The 17,177-nt window shown below is 41.7% G+C and overlaps 1 protein-coding gene across 25 annotated transcripts in view; it reads left to right on the top strand.

Annotated features, from left to right (window-relative positions):
• Positions 1-5,959: 5,959 nt before the first annotated feature.
• Positions 5,960-17,177, top strand: part of ANK2 (ankyrin 2) — a 386,902-nt gene continuing 375,684 nt past the window's right edge. For all 25 annotated transcript variants that reach the window (XM_069459132.1, XM_069459141.1, XM_069459144.1 and 22 more), the window contains exon 1: positions 5,960-6,128. The gene's annotated coding sequence lies outside the window, so the exon portion shown is untranslated. The remainder of the gene's footprint in view (positions 6,129-17,177) is intronic.

The following is a 17,177-nucleotide window of genomic DNA, read 5'->3' as shown; positions in this document are numbered from 1 at the left end:
AGATACCTCATATAAGTGGAATCATATAGTATTTGTCCTTTGTGACTGGCTTATTTTCCTAGGCATAAATTCTTCAAGCATCATCCACATAGTAGCATGCGTCAGAATTTCCTTCCTTTTTAAGGCTGAATAATATTCCATTGTATGTATTTATCACATTTTGTTTACCTATTTGTCAACACTTGGGTTGCTTCTTTGGGTATATGCCCAGAATTGGAATTGCTAGATCATATCATAATTCCATTTTTAATTTTTGAGGAACCTCCATACTGTTTTCTGGGATGGCTGCACCATTTTATTGTCTTACCAGTAGTGTGCAAGGATTCCAACTTCTCTACATCCTAAGCAACACTTGTTATTTTCTTTCTTTCTTCTTCTTTTGTGATCATAGCTGCACTAGTAGTACGAAGGGATAGATTCATCTCAAAGAATGTGAATTGTGACATACAACACATAACCACTCTCAATTCCTAGCTTAGGATGCACTCACATAGTACGTTCTTGTGGAGAGAATGAACAAAGAATCCAAACACCACATATGGAATTAACTACCAATGCAAAAATAATCCAGGAAGTAGTATAACACAACTTATTCATCCATCCATTTATTCAGTCAATGAAATGGAATATGAGCTATGCACTCTGTGATAATAATTGTCAGGAGTTCAAATTTCAATAAAATGTGGAGTCAAGACAAATGTGGTTTCTCCTTTCTAAGAGCTAACAGTCTGATGTTTCTCTAGGGAGGAAGACTGAGTCAGCAGGATGTGACAACTCAATTAAAGTGTCCTTTAAAAATTCCCAACCCTTTTGGCTCTAAAGTCCACATTTTTCAAGCCACATTATGATTAGTAATGATATTATATTTCTAGTTTTGGTGATATGTATTTTCTTTTACAAATTAGTGTATATATGTGTGTATATGTACTTATACTAATACATATCTCATAGGACTTCATATCAGTCAAGCTGTCTGGAATCCAGCATTTTGGGAGCAAAATAAACCTTAATGGCTGTCAGACATTCATTGTATGTAATGAATTAACTTCTCTTTGCATCTGGAATGGTACTAGTTATTTGCCATCACTGGGAGAATTGAGCAATAGTCACTCAAATAATTTTTTGTGCTCTGTGTTCAGATGAAAACCCCCCCATTGAGAAAGTCAGCCTCAACGGTTTTTGCACTTTTGAGTGAAATGATAAAAATGGAGCTTCTGAACCTGCAAAGGTGAGGATTGTTCATTTTACTATGGGAATGACAGAAATATGTAGGACACCAAAGGAGTCCAGCTGAACAGTGACGCTATTGCTTCTGCCGTCTGTGTAAATTCAGAGTGACGAGGCCATACATTTGCAGCTGAATCACAGTCTGATTCCTCCCTGTAAAGAGGAGAATAGGCTCAGTTTTTGGTGGGATTTATTTACTTATTTATTTATTTTTTGAGACAGAGTCTCGCTCTGTTGCCCGGGCTAGAGTCCCGTGGCGTCAGCCTAGCTCACAGCAACCTCAGACTCCTGGGCTCAAGCAATCCTCCTGCCTCAGCCTCCCAAGTAGCTGGGACTACAGGCATTTGCCACCATGCCTGGCTAATTTTTCTATATATATTTTTAGCTGTCCATATGATTTCTTTCTATTTTTAGTAGAGATGGGGTCTCGCTCTTGCTCAGGCTGGTCTCAAACTCCTGACCTCGAGTGATCCTCCCACCTCGGCCTCCCAGAGTGCTGGGATTACAGGCGTGAGCCACCGCGCCCGGCCAGTACTGTTCTTAAGAAACTTAAAATCTGCTTGAGCAGACAAATGTGTGCAAACCCCTTCCCAGAAGTGCGTGTAGGTATCACACGTGTTCTGGGCTGTAAGGAATGATACATCAGGGCCGTGAAATGGACAGATGCAATTGACAGGCACAGTTCTCTGAGGAGAGCTAGAGGGTGGCAGAGGCTCTGGGTGACGGGGAATTTCATCCACGTTTTTAGAAAGGGGGTAAACTTTGGATTTTGATGTACAAATAGGCTTGACATGGTTCCTTAGCAAAATTTAGAATGTTTTAAAACTTTGTGAGCACTTAGATTGGGGAGAAATAAACACTAAGAGGCAGTTTGGGTTTACAAAGAGCGAGTGAGATCAAACTAGCTGTGGTCCTTTTTCTCACAGGTCTCCTAGTTAATAAGGAAATGCTGAAAATGCAATATTTGAACCTGGCCTTGGTTGATTCCCCGGAAGGCAGCACTTGGTTGTTTTGTTACAGGACTTGGTCCTCTGCTCTTTGTCAGACTTGGTGGATGAGGCCAAAAAAAGACATTAAATTTGTAGATGACTAATTTTTAATGCCTTAGAAAATAGAATTAGGATTTATAGTTAGGCTGAAAGTATGGACCAATATTGAAAAGATGAAATTTCACCGGGATATCTCTATCTATCTATCTATATATGCAGATAGATTTGACATTCATTGTGCTTAAATTCAAGGAAATGAAGGTCTGTTTTAAGAACAAGCCAGTGGAAAAGTTCTAGTGTTTTCAGTGGACTGCGAACTCGTCGTAGCCAACAGTGGAAAGACGGCCAAGACACATGCACGCAAATTGAGTTTGCCTTAATAACAACGGAGTGTCCAGAGTGAGGGACGCAATAGTCCCACTTCTTTGTGAGCTGAGACCACACACATTGGGACTGTCGCATCCTTTCCTGGGTCCCATCGTTCAAGAGAAAACACTGACAACGTGGAGCCTGTCCGGAGTGGGCGATCAGGACAGTTGAAGAGTGAAAAATCATGTCAAATAGGAAATGGCTGAATAAACCCGCAGCATAATCGCTCTCTTCAATTATGGGGAAGAGGAAGTACACAAATTTCATGCCACTCCAGAGAGCAGAACTAAAACCAGTGGAGAATGTGAAAAAGCAAATTATGAATCAATATAAAGAAGAAATAAAAACTAGAGCTCTTAAAATTTTAGTAGGATTATTTTTTTCTTTATTATTATTATTATTTTTTTGGGACAGAGTCTCAATCTGTTGCCCAGGCTAGAGTGAGTGCCATGGTGTCAGCCTAGCTCACAGCAACCTCAAACTCCTGGGCTCAAGCGATCCTCCTGCCTCAGCCTCCCAAGTAGCTGAGACTACAGGCATGTGCCACCATGCCTGGCTAATTTTTTCTATATATATTTTTAGTTGTGCAGCTAATTTCTTTCTATTTTTAGTAGAGACGGGGTCTCGCTCTTGCTCAGGCTGGTCTCGAACTCCTGACCTCAAGCGATCCTCCCGCCTAGAGTGCTAGGATTACAGGCGTGAGCCACCACGCCCGGCAAAAGTGCTGTTTTCAAATTGCCAAAGTTAATTTTAGTTATAAAGGTCAGCAAAATCCCAAGAAACTCAAAGCCAAAAGATACTTTTTAAGCAGAAAAATATATCATTTTAATTTTCCTTACCTTAGTTTACTAATTTGCTCTTTCCCCCACAGAATAATCACAAAATACACACACCTTCGGTTTCCATTATTTTGTCTTTGTTCCTTACATTTAACGTGGATTGTACTATTTTCTTATATCTTTATTAAGGCTATAATATCAATACTTAATAGTATCTATATAACCTTTATGTTATGGAAATAATTCGCTCTGATGATAATCTATATAATTATTCATGTAATAATGCATTTTTCATTTTATAGAAAATATTTAAGTCATTTATTTGTTTTGTATCATGTTGTATGTGATAGTTTCCCCTGAGAAGATAACTAGGATGCTTGTGACTGTGGAATTGAATCAGATTCCATGCCAAGAAATTCTCCAGTTCTCTGCAGACACCAACTTGGTGTCCTATAATTCAATTCAGTTCTGACACTAACTACCCAGAGTTAAAGCAGACGCTGCAGATTGAGGGCTCCATCCCACAAGGCTGCCCCAGACTTCACGTGCCAAGGGCAAGGACTGGGTCCCCAGGTTACCCACACTTCTGTGCAGCTTGGCTACAGATGGGGGGTTCCCAGGACCCCATCCTTAGGCTTGATGATTTGGCCATAACAGCGCACAGAACTCAGGGGAACACCTACTTGCTATTACTGGTTTTCATAGAGACTAAAGGACACAGATGAACAGCCGGATGAGGAGGCCTATAAGGGGAGTTCTGGAAGGGTCTCGAGGACAGGAGCTTTTGTCCCCGTGGAGCTGGGATGCACCAGCCTCCCAGCACGTGGATACATTCACCAACTCGGAAGCTCTCCAAACCCTATTGTTTAGGGTTTTTATGGAGATTCCATTACCTAGGCACAATTAATGGAATCATTGGCTATTGATGATTAATGCAATCTTCAGCCCCTCTCCCTTCTGTGGAGGTGGGGTGGATCAGAAATTTCCAACCCTGTAACTACCAGGTTGATTTCTCTAGTTAACCAGTTCCCATCCTGAAACTACCAGGGCAGGCCCCTACCCTCAACCAAAGGTCAGCTCCTGAGCATAAACTCGGGTGTGGTGAAAAGGGCTGATTCTGAATAACAGAAGAGGCTCATCTCACCTTTTCACTCCGGAAACTACAAGGGTTTTAGGAGCTCTGTGCCAGAAACCAAGGATAAAGATCAAATATAGGCAGGGCGCGGTGGCTCACGCCTGTAATCCTAGCACTCTGGGAGGCCGAGGTGGGAGGATCGCTCGAGGTCAGGAGTTCGAGACCAGCTTGAGCAAGAGTGAGACCCCGTCTCTACTAAAAATAGAAAGAAATTATCTGGACAACTAAAAATATATAGAGAAAAAATTAGCCAGGCATGGTGGCGCATGCCTGTAGTCCCAGCTACTCGGGAGGCTGAGGCAGGAGGATCGCTTGAGCCCAGGAGTCTGAGGTTGCTGTGAGCTAGGCTGACGCCACGGCACTCTAGCCCAGGCAACAGAGCGAGACTCTGTCTCAAAAAAAAAAGAAAAAAACCCAAACAAAAAAGATCAAATATATGTATTTCTTATTATATCACAATATCACAGAAACCATTCATTTATTCTCACTACGTGTTGAACACCCATATGTTTAAGTAGCTGAAAATGGTACCAAAGTGCATGATATTTAATGGGTTCATAAGCTGGTTAGTGATATTCTGTTTCCACACAAATATCTGAAATATGGTTGACAAATCAAATAAATGCATAGGAAGCAATTCAGTTAAAGTAGGAAAAAAAGTGAATTTTCCCCTCTGCTAGACAAGAATCATGTTTCTGGTCACTGCAGTCTAACTTGGCTATGATTTTGCTTCGTAAAGGCTTAATGATTTTGGTTATTCTTACACTAAAAGTTGCATTTATTACCATTTGTCATAATTAATTTAAGACACAACGTGGTTTTGTTACCGGCCTTCAGATTCAGTATTAGACACAGAACGTTGTATAAGGACCCCTGATAAGGCTATTAGTCTTTGTCTTATCACAGAAATAGAATTAGAAGCCTGTGACAAATATTCAGTCCCCTCCCTCATTCTGATAATCCCCTCTTGTCCTAGCTACATAGTAGGTGATCAATAAATGGCCACCGAATGCATGAATGCAAGATGCATGGGCGGTTCTGATTCCTGCCTGCTCATCTGCCTGTCTGTCTAGGTCTGTAAGTCCGTTTCCTCAGCTTCCCCAAACCGGGCGTGGAGCTCTAGTTACATCTGATCCATTTAGGCTGCAAACAAATCCAAGTGCTTTTCTTGCCTTTTTTTTTTTTTTTTTTGGTTCTGTTTTTTTTTCCTTCTTCTTCTGTTAAAAACAGACGGAACCAGGCAAAAAAAAAAAAATAATAAATATTATTATTTTTTTGAGAAAGCAACAATGCCCTACTCTGTCCCACCTGGTGAAATGCAAGCCGAAGGCACCCACACGCTGCAAGCCAGGCGTGGGGAAGAGGCCGGCGGATGGGCTGTCACGTCTGGCTGATCTGATGTCAGAGCAGATCATGTGGTGCTCTGCGGGTAGCTGGGACTGGCCCGCTGGAAGCACATGGATTCCAGTCCGGGGCTGGAATGGGAAAGTCAGTTCCTGGGCTGCAGCCTCGCAGACCTCAGCCTGCTGGGAAGCTGGGGGGACTCTGGGGCTTGCCCTCCTCCGGGGCCCCTCCTGCTGCTGCGTGACTCCCGGGCACGTTGCAGACACAGAGAAGCTGCTGCTGGCAGTAAGTGTGCAAAGGAGGTCTTTTATTCGGAGCATGTGGGAAGCGGGAGGAGGTGTCGGCGTTGCTAGGGGTGCTGGAAGCCCTTTGTAAAACCGCCTCCCGGGGTCTGGGCTGGGCGGTGTCGCTTTGGGAGCCATCCTGGGGTTCCAAGGCAGCACTGAGGTGCAAATGTCCCCCACCCCTGATTTCCGTTTGTTCTCCCTGGGATGTGTTTTTTTCTGATTTACATTTTCTATTTTTGTCATTGTAGGGCAGATTTTTTTAGATCTGGGTAGAGGGAATCGATTTCCAGATTCCCAGACTCAGAGTGATCCTCCCGATGGTGAGCAGGGAGCGGGGACCGAGGGTGGTGGCTCTCTTGGTTTAAGAATCGCCACCTGTGTTAAGACGTTGGCTGTCTCTGTGCCGGAGAAGCATTTAGTGGCCACCACCCCTTCTCTGCTGTGAGTGAGTAGGTGGCGAGAGAGAAAGCGGGGTGCACCAGCAGGGAAGAGATTTGCTTAGTTTTCGGTAAACAGCAGTGCTGTTAATATGTTGCTTTTTTTATGGTCCAAATTTATATTAGGTGGTGTCAGCTGGGAGAACAGGTGCTGGCAGTAAAGAATGATGGAGTTCTCTTGTCCCTCCCTTTTCCCAGCGAGTGAATTGTCTTTCCTGCTTCAAAAGCCTGATTAAAGAGTGGAGAGAAGTCTGAGAGATACAGATTTATAAGCACTGCACTTATTTTTTATTTTAGCTTATTTTTTGCTGGTAGCAAGCACGGCATTCCCATTCTCATGTATCAGGAATGATTCTCACCTCTGCTGATATCTTAGGTGTGGCCTTTTTGCAGAGCGAGGGACTAAATCCAATAACATCTCACTGTTCCTTCTGGGCGTACAACACTAAATTGGTTTTAGAGACTGCAAATAAAACGTGTGTGGCTGGAAGGAGACAGAAAGGGGAATTTAAACGAGCAGATTGTTTATTTGCCCTGGCACGTTCCTGTGAACACCTGATAGAGTTTAAGTCAAGGTGCATGGTGTCCTTTTGAAAGACGACTAATTAGGCTGTGTCTTTAAGCATGGAGAAAAATCTTTATTCTTTCTTTTTCCCCCCTAAGTCTTTTCTGTGAGTCTCTGCATAGACTGTAGGCTTTGGGGCCAAAGACTGATTCCAGAAACATTTAGGCATTGAAACTTTCGGGTGGGAAAGGTGATGGTATGAAGGTCTAAACCTTTTGCAGTAGATGGTTTAAGTCATGGAACACCAAATAGCTGAAAAGAGCCTGCCCCACCCATGGTGTTGTGAACGCGGATTATTCGCTTGTCGTTCTCTTCCACCGAGCTGCATAAACACGAGGGCAGAGACAGTTCCAATTCAGCCTTTGGGTCTGTCCCAGGTGCACGCCATGTAAAAAGGAAGCCACAGAAAAATGGAAGACCCCACCCCTCGCCCTGCCTTGTCCTCGGTCCATACTGTTGAGTGAAGCTAGATTTACCCTGGAGAGGATCTCTCTCACTGCTTGTGTTTTTGCATTCTTGTTAGCCATCTCCTGGAGCCCAGTGTGTGGGGTTCAGGGGTCCTCTTCCTGACCCAGCCCTCTCTCTCTCTCTCTGCGCCTCGACCACACCCCCTTTTTTGGCCGCATGCCAAAAACTCTCTCCGAAAGGGGACCCTGATAAAATGGTGACCCTGCTTGGGGACCAGCGATTCCTCGATCATAAAACCAAGGAGCCCTCCTTTCTCTGCAGACACACACCGTCAGCTTTTTAGGGGAGAGATGCCCACTTATGGGGGGTTTTAGCATTCCTTTTCTTTAAATATGAATCTAGTAACAAGAAAAGAAATGGAAGAAAGTTATTTATGTTCCCGTCTCACTGGCATAAACTCTGTTTAATGTCTTTGTATTTCCTTCTTGTTTTAATCGTCACATTAAGCTGCTGTGTGTGATGCAGAGGGGCTGTCTACACCCCAGATTTCTGCTTTTCACGGAAGCCACTTGCGGTTAGTGACTTAGCGCTAGAACAGAACTTTGGACAGACAGACATCTCAGCGCTGTATTTTACTGGCCAGAGTTACGCATCTGATGAGTGACGAGGAGTCAGGACCAGAACCTCGGTCTCTCTGACTCCCAGTCCAGTGCTCCTTCTGTAATCAAGCAGCCTAAGGAGAAAACATTTTCTTACAAAATCTGGCATTTTCTTCAATTTCAGGTTATTTTTCATTTTATTATAAAATGCTTCGGTATGACCAGAATAGTAAAATCACTGCAATTTCACCCTGCCTCCCTGAGAAATGTCTTGGAATAGATTGGAAGGTCTTTACAAAGAAATTTAATTTCTGTTTTCTTAGGAGAGTTGCGCGTGTGTGGTCTTTGTTTGTCATCTGATGAGACTGCAAATACCAGATTGTTGGAGCTGCCCGACCTTGGCTAACTGGCATGGGGGTGGCCTAACTAACAGGGGGGCTGTTGCTCACTTATGGTGAATCACCACGAGAACATTTAGCAGCTTCATTCTATTTGGGTGGTTTTCCCAGGCATATAATATTCTTTCTTCACGCGGGCTTATTCAAGGTGATCCATTTAAAACCACTTAAAAGCCATTTAATATAAAATAAAATTTCGGATGAATTTTTCTCTATTTAGATTAATGCTAGACCCACAAGAGATTTTCAGAAAATACTTGTTGATTGAATGATAGAACAAACATATGGAACATTGCAATGCCTGCTCACGAGTATAATGAGATTTAAAAGCAATCCAACGTTACGCTGTTCCATAATGTCGTTAGAATGCCCATCTGTTAATTGTTCAGTCTAATTTCGGTAAGGGGGAGAGTCACATATTTGCTTGAAATCAACATAGATACGAATAAATGTCACATGAGATTCATCTACGTTGACGCTGTTTGTAAAAGCAATAAACACACAATGAGATTGGGTGTCGTCTAATTACATTTTTTGGAAACCTCGTCTACAATACAGAGGTCCTCTGATTATATCCTTGATGAACAATAATCAGTTTCTCCTGTCCAGGGAGGCCATCTTTTCACTGTTGACATTAAACTATAGTGATACATTGGGAGAAATTAGTTCTGGTAGCTTTGAGTGGTTTCAACAAGAATAATTGGAACTCTGTTCTAAACAGCCTGCCCTCTCTAGCTCAGAAACAAATGGCTGTATGTGTGACATTTCTAAATGGTGACATCTTCAGGGAACTCTCCAAACGGATGCTTATTTTAAGCTTCAGGTTGTGGAGGTGGGGGAAAAAAACCAGGAAGGGGATATAGTAGGTGTTAATGTTTCTAATGTAGACAGACAGAAACACCAAATGAAGACACCATTTATTTTCAATAGATGTAACTAAGAGGAAATGCAAAAATAGGATGCAAAAAAAGTTCAGTAGAGGCTCATATGGGCTCAGCGCAGTGAATAGCGGCTTGTACCCATTTTGTAAATGTCACCCTTTAAGGTCTTGGGTGCCTTTAACTGATTCCATTTAGGTAGAAAGCACCAGTAAGTATCTCTTGTTGTAAACAAAACAACAGGTTTAAGTTAATGCTAATGTGTTCACAGCCAGAGCCAAAAGCTTTTCAGGGTTATTATAACACGCCGGGCTCTTAGCCCATCCATCTAAATGTCCAAAGTGGACTCAAGTCATGGATCAGCCCATTGTATACACCATCCCCCGTGAAAGCCAGATGCTACTGTTTACCGTGCTGGTGACTTGGCCAGATTCAATGTGAAATCTGAGACGACTCTTTCGGGTCCCTGGAAGTTATAGATGGATTTTTCTAATCATGGATTTAGCCTCCTGTACTCCAATCTATTTTGATTAATGCTGATTTTTTTTCTAGAACAATCTCTTAAATCTAATTTATACCCAACTGTCTAAACTGTGTAGGTGGAGGGCTTCCTTAGGAAAACTGTGTTTATTTATTGTCTTTTGGACCTTGGATGGGATGTTGGTCTCCAGCATACTTTTGTCCTTTGTCTTGAGCATGGAAAAGAAGCCATGAAAATCTGCTGCACAACAACCACACTTGGAAAGGCAGCTACAACGCAGCCTTTGAGAGGACGTGGTAGAAAAACAGTTCTGTGTATTTTCATTTAGGAAAAGATATCCTCTATCCTGAGTTGAAAAGAAAATTCTATCATTCGAGACCCCGTGCTGGCTTTTCTTTCTTTTCTTTTCTTTTTTTTTTTTTTTTTTGAGACAGGGTCTCGCTCTATTGCCCGGGCTGGAGTGCCGTGGTGTCAGCCTCGCTCACAGCAACCTCCAACTCCTGGGCTCAAGTGATCCTCCTGCCTCAGCCTCCCGAGTAGCTGGGACTACAGGCATGCGTCACCATGCCTGGCTAATTTTTTCTATATATTTTTAGCTGTCCAAATAATTTATTTGTATTTTTCAGTAGAGATGGGGGTCTTGCTCTTGCTCAGGCTGGTCTCGAACTCCTGACCTCGAGCGATCCTCTCGCCTCGGCCTCCCAGAGTGCTAGGATGACAGGCGTGAGCCACCCCGCCCAGCCCAGTATTGGGTTTTGTTGACACTGTTAGCTTTCTTATCTCTTAATCCTATCCCATTTGGGTTGTGCCCTTTGCATCCAATTAAACTGGTTTTTGAGGCAGTATCATAAATTATGTATCATATATAAATTAAGTGTCATATATTAAAAATTATTATGTACCCATAATAATTAAAAAAAAAAGATTAACCAAAGAAAAGCATAAACCAAACGTATTTAATCTAAGTTTTACATGACATGGGAGTCTTCAGAAATGATGCCCCAGGAAACAGGTAAACTCGCGCATTTTTATGCTTAGGTTTAGAGAAAGAGTGGACAGTTGTAGAAATGGGTGATTGGACACAAGGGGGAAGATCTGACGGTGACATACTTGGGGGAACTGAGCAAGGCCTGTGTGTTCAGATTCTTCTCTGTCCCTGTGTCCTTAGAGATGGGGACGCTCCTTTCCTCCAGATGTGGGGTGGGGACTTCTCACGCGAGAGTCTTCTGACCTACTGCAGAGGAAGGCCAGAGAATTCTCTTTTGGCCTTCTTCAGGGGAGAAGGGTGGGAGAAGGTCAGAGGTCAACCTTCCTGCTTCTGCTGTGTCCTCAAATACCAAGGTGCCATGTTTTGGGTTAGCATGTCCCAACCTCATCACTACCATATGCTCAGCACTTTCCATAATAAGACGTAATAATACAAAGGCCTCTACTCATATGTCATTTATTTCTGGAAATTTCATGCATGGTAAGATGAACTTGCCCCAGAGCACATGAATTGTCAGTTGAGATTTTAGCCAAGTCTTTCTACGTCTAAGGCTCTGTCTCACGAACTATTCCTACTGTTGCCACTGTGCATTTCTATAGGGTGGACTACACACACATAAAGGTTGTGACAAAGACCTCTTTGACACAATGCACAGATTTTGTGGAAGGGGTGTTGACTTGTAGATGAGGAGAAAATGCCTGCCTTCATTTGGATTAGATTTTATGATGTGAATAAACGGTGGCGTGATATGGTTAAGAGTTAGGGGACGTGTCGAAAAGCAATACTTACCTGCCTGTTCGTTCTAGAGATCTGGAAGACAGTCCTCATAGCAAATTCTTAATGAAAATACCAGAATGTAACGGACTTTTTTGTATTAGAGTGTCGTATCAGTCCTTCCAACTTTATCTAGAACACGGTAGCTTTGCAGTCAGTTTAACTTGCAGTACGATGATTGGAGACTTCCCGAAAGCCATCCATGTAACAGAACTCAGTAATAAAAATATTTCACAGAACAATATTACTAAAGGTCTGAAAAAGCCAATGTCATATTTGTTATATTTCCTTCTTTTTGTGCATCACTTCCTGTTCCCTAACTTGGGTAGGCAGTTGTCTGCTCACCTGAGACTTCTCCAAGCTCCTGGAGAGAAATTCACTATTTTCTTCCCAGGCACCGTAGCTGTTACAGGGTGTCGCTTGTTCACAAAACCCAACACCTTCTGCAAGGCCCAGCTATAAAGGGTGAGCTTAGTGGGTGAAACTCCAAAGTAGGAATCTCAGACATTTTAAGTGCTAGTGAAAAGATGGACTCTAGAAAGTTCTACATGACTGAATCTTCTTCCCACCTTGATGTGGGGGGTTCAGCTCTGTAATTTATACCTCTTCCTCCTGGCTTAGTGTCACTGGGTTTTATAATAAAGGAAACATTAAACCATCCCTAATGGTTTAAAAGTAGATGTTGCATCATTTTATAGTCACGTAACTATTTTCTTTTGCCCAGAAAAGACTATTGTTTCTCTCTATTGTACATTCTATGCTTACTAAAACTTTGTTGCTATGTATAAAAGCAAATTCATTCTAATCATAAAGTTACTTGTAGAATCATCCTGTGGAATTTTAAATACCTCATCCTGATCTTGTATGATATTCAATTTCAGAATAAACCAAGTCCTGCAAGAACATTTGGCCCAGATGTTATTAAAAATAATTGTTGCTCTAAAATTTCACACAGAGAATAACATTCCACAGTCTTTTACTCATTAGGCACTCTTGCCTCATTTTCCATTTGTAAAAGAAGAAATTTAGAAAAAAATATTCAAAAAGGATTATGTATTTTTGCTTTCTGAGCTCTGATATGCTGCTTCAGTTAAATCTAAATTGTTACTGTAAAGAGACAACTATATACTTGTGTGTAGACACTCATCTGTTTAAATTATTTAAAATTTAAGCTGAAAAGTGGACAAATCCCCCTAAAGACAGCTAGCAGGTAGGACGAGCAGGTGGATGGTCTATAGGAGCTGGATAGTATGGCTAATCTCATTTGGACACAGGACAGTTTGAGAGGTGGTCTTACTTTCAGTTTGAACCACCAAGGAAACAAACAGAGAGAGGTTTTGTGGTTCTCACAGTGAAGGAAATACAGGAAATATAGAAACATAAGTTTTAACCAGAATGAGCCGAACATGCAGTAGCAGGTAAGGGAAGAAAATAAGAAGTGGAAATGCCAATCTTTAGGCCACAGTAGCTCTAAAACCTAGAGGACTCTCTATATTGGATATTGGGTGGGACAGCTGGCTGGAGATTTATGATTTTAGAGATGTCAGGGCAATTTTGCGACATACATCTGGTAGGAAGTCAAAATTAGATTAGTTTAAGCAGAGACTGATCTCAGCTACACTAATGATTAGTTTTGATGATACACGATACACCCAGGTGACTATATATTTTGTTTTTTTTCTTTTAATTTATGAATGATTTATGTTTTCAAATACATAATAGACTGTCCGAAATTCGAAAGATACAACAAGATAAATAAGTCTTCCTTCTTCCCTGGTGTTGTAATTCTCTTCCTCAGAGACTACTGCTGTTTTTAGTTCCATGACTATACATATATGACACAAATTGTAGCATCCTACATACCCTACTCTGGTCTTTTTTCATTTAACGTGTCTTGCCGATTTTTCCCGATCAGTACATGCAAATTTGCCTTATTATTTAAAAAAATGTTTCATTGTGAAATTCCAACATACACAACGCTAGAATGCATGATGGACCTCCAGCTATCCATTACCCAGCTTCAAAACACATATCAATATTTTGACGCTCCTACTATGTATGAGATAATTTTAAGGAATTATGAACTTTGTTAGGTATGATAGTGGCAGGGTGGTTATGTTTAATCAGAGACGCAGGCTGAACTATTTATGAGTGAAATATGTTTTCTGATGTTTGAGATTTTACTTTGAAATATACCAGAAGAAAAAAGTGTGAGGGGGAGGAATAGCTTGAACCAAGATTGGCAAAATGTTGAAGTTGGGTACGCGAAGATTATTATATCATTTTCTCTGCTATTGTGTATGTTGGAAAATTTCCATAATGAGAAATACATTTGCAAATCAGCTTCCATCCGTAGCTCTCTCTTTCATCTGGAGTATGTGAAGATGAAGCTTAGCTATCGTGTCATTTTACCCATAAAGATTTCCAATGCCATTATCACATCTCAGAACCTTAACAATAATTCTTAATATAATCTGATATTTTCAGTTCATTTTCCAATTCCTCTGATTTTCTCAAAAACGTCTTTTTGCAGTTACTGTGTTTGACTTAGGAGTCATAATGGGTCCAAATATGGTAACTGTAATATGAAGTCTTTTTCGATCTTTAGTAATGTCTTTTTATTTTATTTATTTGTTTATTTATTTATTTTTTTTTTGAGACAGAGTCTCGCTCTGTTGCCCGGGCTAGAGTGCTGTGGTGTCAGCCTCGCTCACAGCAGCCTCAAACTCCTGGGCTCAAGCGATCCTCCTGCCTCAGTCTCCCGAGTAGCTGGGACTACAGGCATGCTCCACCATGCCCGGCTAATTTTTTCTATATATATATATATATATATATATTTTTTTTTTTTTTTAGCTGTCTAAATCATTTCTTTCTATTTTCAGTAGAGACGGGGGTCTTGCTCTTGCTCAGGCTGGTCTCGAACTCCTGACCTCGAGCGATCCACCCGCCTCGGCCTCCCAGAGTGCTAGGATTACAGGCGTGAGCCACTGCACCCGGCCACAACTGCCTTCTTAAATACCTTCAGGGGCTGTTTTTTTTTCTGTCTTAGAGAAGAAATTACACCCTTCGTTCTAGATGCATATGAAAACCCCTTTCACGGCAGGTCTGGTCCTTCACCTTCACTGTCTGAAGTGAAGACTGCAGATGCTATTTTTAGAGACAAAGCCAAAGCGTGTTAGTCTCTGAGCAAGTGTGTGCCACAAGAGAAAACTCACAGCGCATCTTTAGGAGGCTGGACAACCTTTCAATTTCTTTTTCTAAAGTTTCATTTCAGACGGGGTGTCTGAAGGCTTTCACGTTGTGTGTTCAGTCAATGTGGGTGACTAATAGCAAGTTTTCAAAATGTGAAGAAGGAAAAACACATCTGAGCCGAGTCTGAGCTTCCAACGTGAAGAGTTATTTGACTCGAGATCTTTTTCAAGAGCTGTGTCATGCTTTTGCACATCCACCCAGACGGCAGACAGGACGCAGACAGATTGGAGGGTGTCTTGAATCAAAAGGAAATCAGTTGACAATGAGATTGTTCTCTTTTATTCTGAAAATGAGGAGCCTGCGAGTTCTTAGAAATTATGCCCAGTGGCCTGATAATTTGGGCTTTTTTTCCCTGGCTTCCTTGTTTGAAGAATTAGACCCACAAAACATTATTGTCTTACTGACTGAATCATCCTTAGGTACAGGTTTGCTATGGAAACCATCATTCTTCTACTCAACAAACACCCTTGCCTATCTGTGTTGGCACTCGTAGCCTTACTGAAGGCAAGGTTATTTCTAGCTATGGAAAGATACACGAACATCTTATGTAGGTCAGGAATGACTATAGAACCCACCGCAAATCCAAACCCAAGTTATTCGTTAATTTAAACTCGTTATTTTCCATTAAAAATAATACGTGGTTCTTATTAAACCAATCCAATAGACGAAGACATGTTTGAAGTAAAAGGTGAATAACTCTCACCCCGAATTATTTTTAGTGTCCTCAGGTATCTGATGATTCTCTTAATGTTCTCACTGAATAAAGCAATCGTTAACACGCTGACTGCCACACTAGAAAAAAAAATTTTTCCCTGGGGCCACGGTGGCAGTCAGTGTGTTAAACTTCTGAAAATAAAGTTAGGATTCATAAGAGATATTTCTTTACCTTTATCTACGAAGAGATTAATGATATTTTCCTATTGGCGGCTGTAACGAATTTCCACAAATTTAGTGGCTTCAAACAAGATAAATTTAGTATCTTACAGTCTGGAGATCAGAAGTTTCAGGTGAGTTTCACTAGGCTGAACCCAAGGTGCCAGCAGGGCTGTGGTCTCTCTGAAAGGTCTAGGGGAGGATTTCCTTTCTCGCTTTTTCCAAATTCCAGAATTGCCTGCTTTTCTTGGCTCCTGGTCCCATCCTCCACCTTCACAGCACGTCGCTACAACCTCTGGTTCTGTTCCAACATCACCTTCTTCCTCTTTGACCCTCTTTGCCCCTCTCACATAAGGACTCTTGTGACTACACTGGCCAAAGTCAAGTTCTTGAGGGCGAAGGCCATCACGATACCCCTCGTGGGGCCTGGCTTTTCCCTTGGCAGGACCTGTACCAGTGTCTGCAAATGGATGACTTAGGATGGAAATCCTAACGATACCCGGCGTGTTTTTCAATAATCCATCAGCTGGGCCATCCATTTGTATCCTTTCCCTACTGAAAATTTGAGAAATTCTCAAAGATAGAGTCAGAGCAAGGAAAACACTCAATGAAAATAGGGAAGATAACCGAGGCAAAGGGAAGGTAAGGGTTGGAAAGTCAAATGGATTTAGGAATGGGCCTAGTTCTGAAAAACATACGCCATAAAACTTCATGCACTTGCAGGGCGAGGAGATTGCCTTGGTGCCGAGTTTGCTGGGTGCCAATGAAGGAAGCAATTGGTGATTTGATTTGCAGTAATTATAACATTATGATGTCAGTTGCTGACATGAAACAGAGCTATTCCCAGAACCGGGATCAGGGAGACATTTCTCTCATGGGATATCGGAAGGGGTTTACTGTGTAACATAAGGAGCGATATATTCAACTCATCTTCACGCTAAACACAGCAGGACATTTCAGAGGCAAATTTATTACATCACCGTCAGTTTATGTCACCTCTGTGATGACATATCCTAAGTCAGGAGTGCAGCCGTAGAAAGGTAAATAGTGACTCATGAAATCCCATTACGCTAACAAAATCGCAAAGCTCTCCAACTTTTTTGGGGGCAAAATCTGTACTTAAATTAACGTGGGTATAAAATTTCACTAGCAAGTAAACAAGAAGAATGTATGTAGCATACGTTGCCTAATTATTAGCGTAAATGAACTAGAATCGATTAGTATAATCATTATCTGAAGATGGGGCTCACCTATTGGTGAACGTCCTATACTTAGGTGTTTTTTGCCTTTTCTTTGTCTATTTCACTATAGAATGAAGCAGATAGCACAAGTTACTAAACGACAAGGGGCGACGTTAGTTAAACGTAGGATATATTTCTTCCTTAGTTTGCAAT

The sequence above is a fragment of the Eulemur rufifrons genome, chromosome 26 (genome assembly GCF_041146395.1).
Source record: "Eulemur rufifrons isolate Redbay chromosome 26, OSU_ERuf_1, whole genome shotgun sequence".
Classification (NCBI taxonomy): domain Eukaryota; kingdom Metazoa; phylum Chordata; class Mammalia; order Primates; family Lemuridae; genus Eulemur; species Eulemur rufifrons.
Note: the sequence above shows the minus strand (reverse complement) of the source record. Positions and strands in the feature narration are given on the sequence as shown.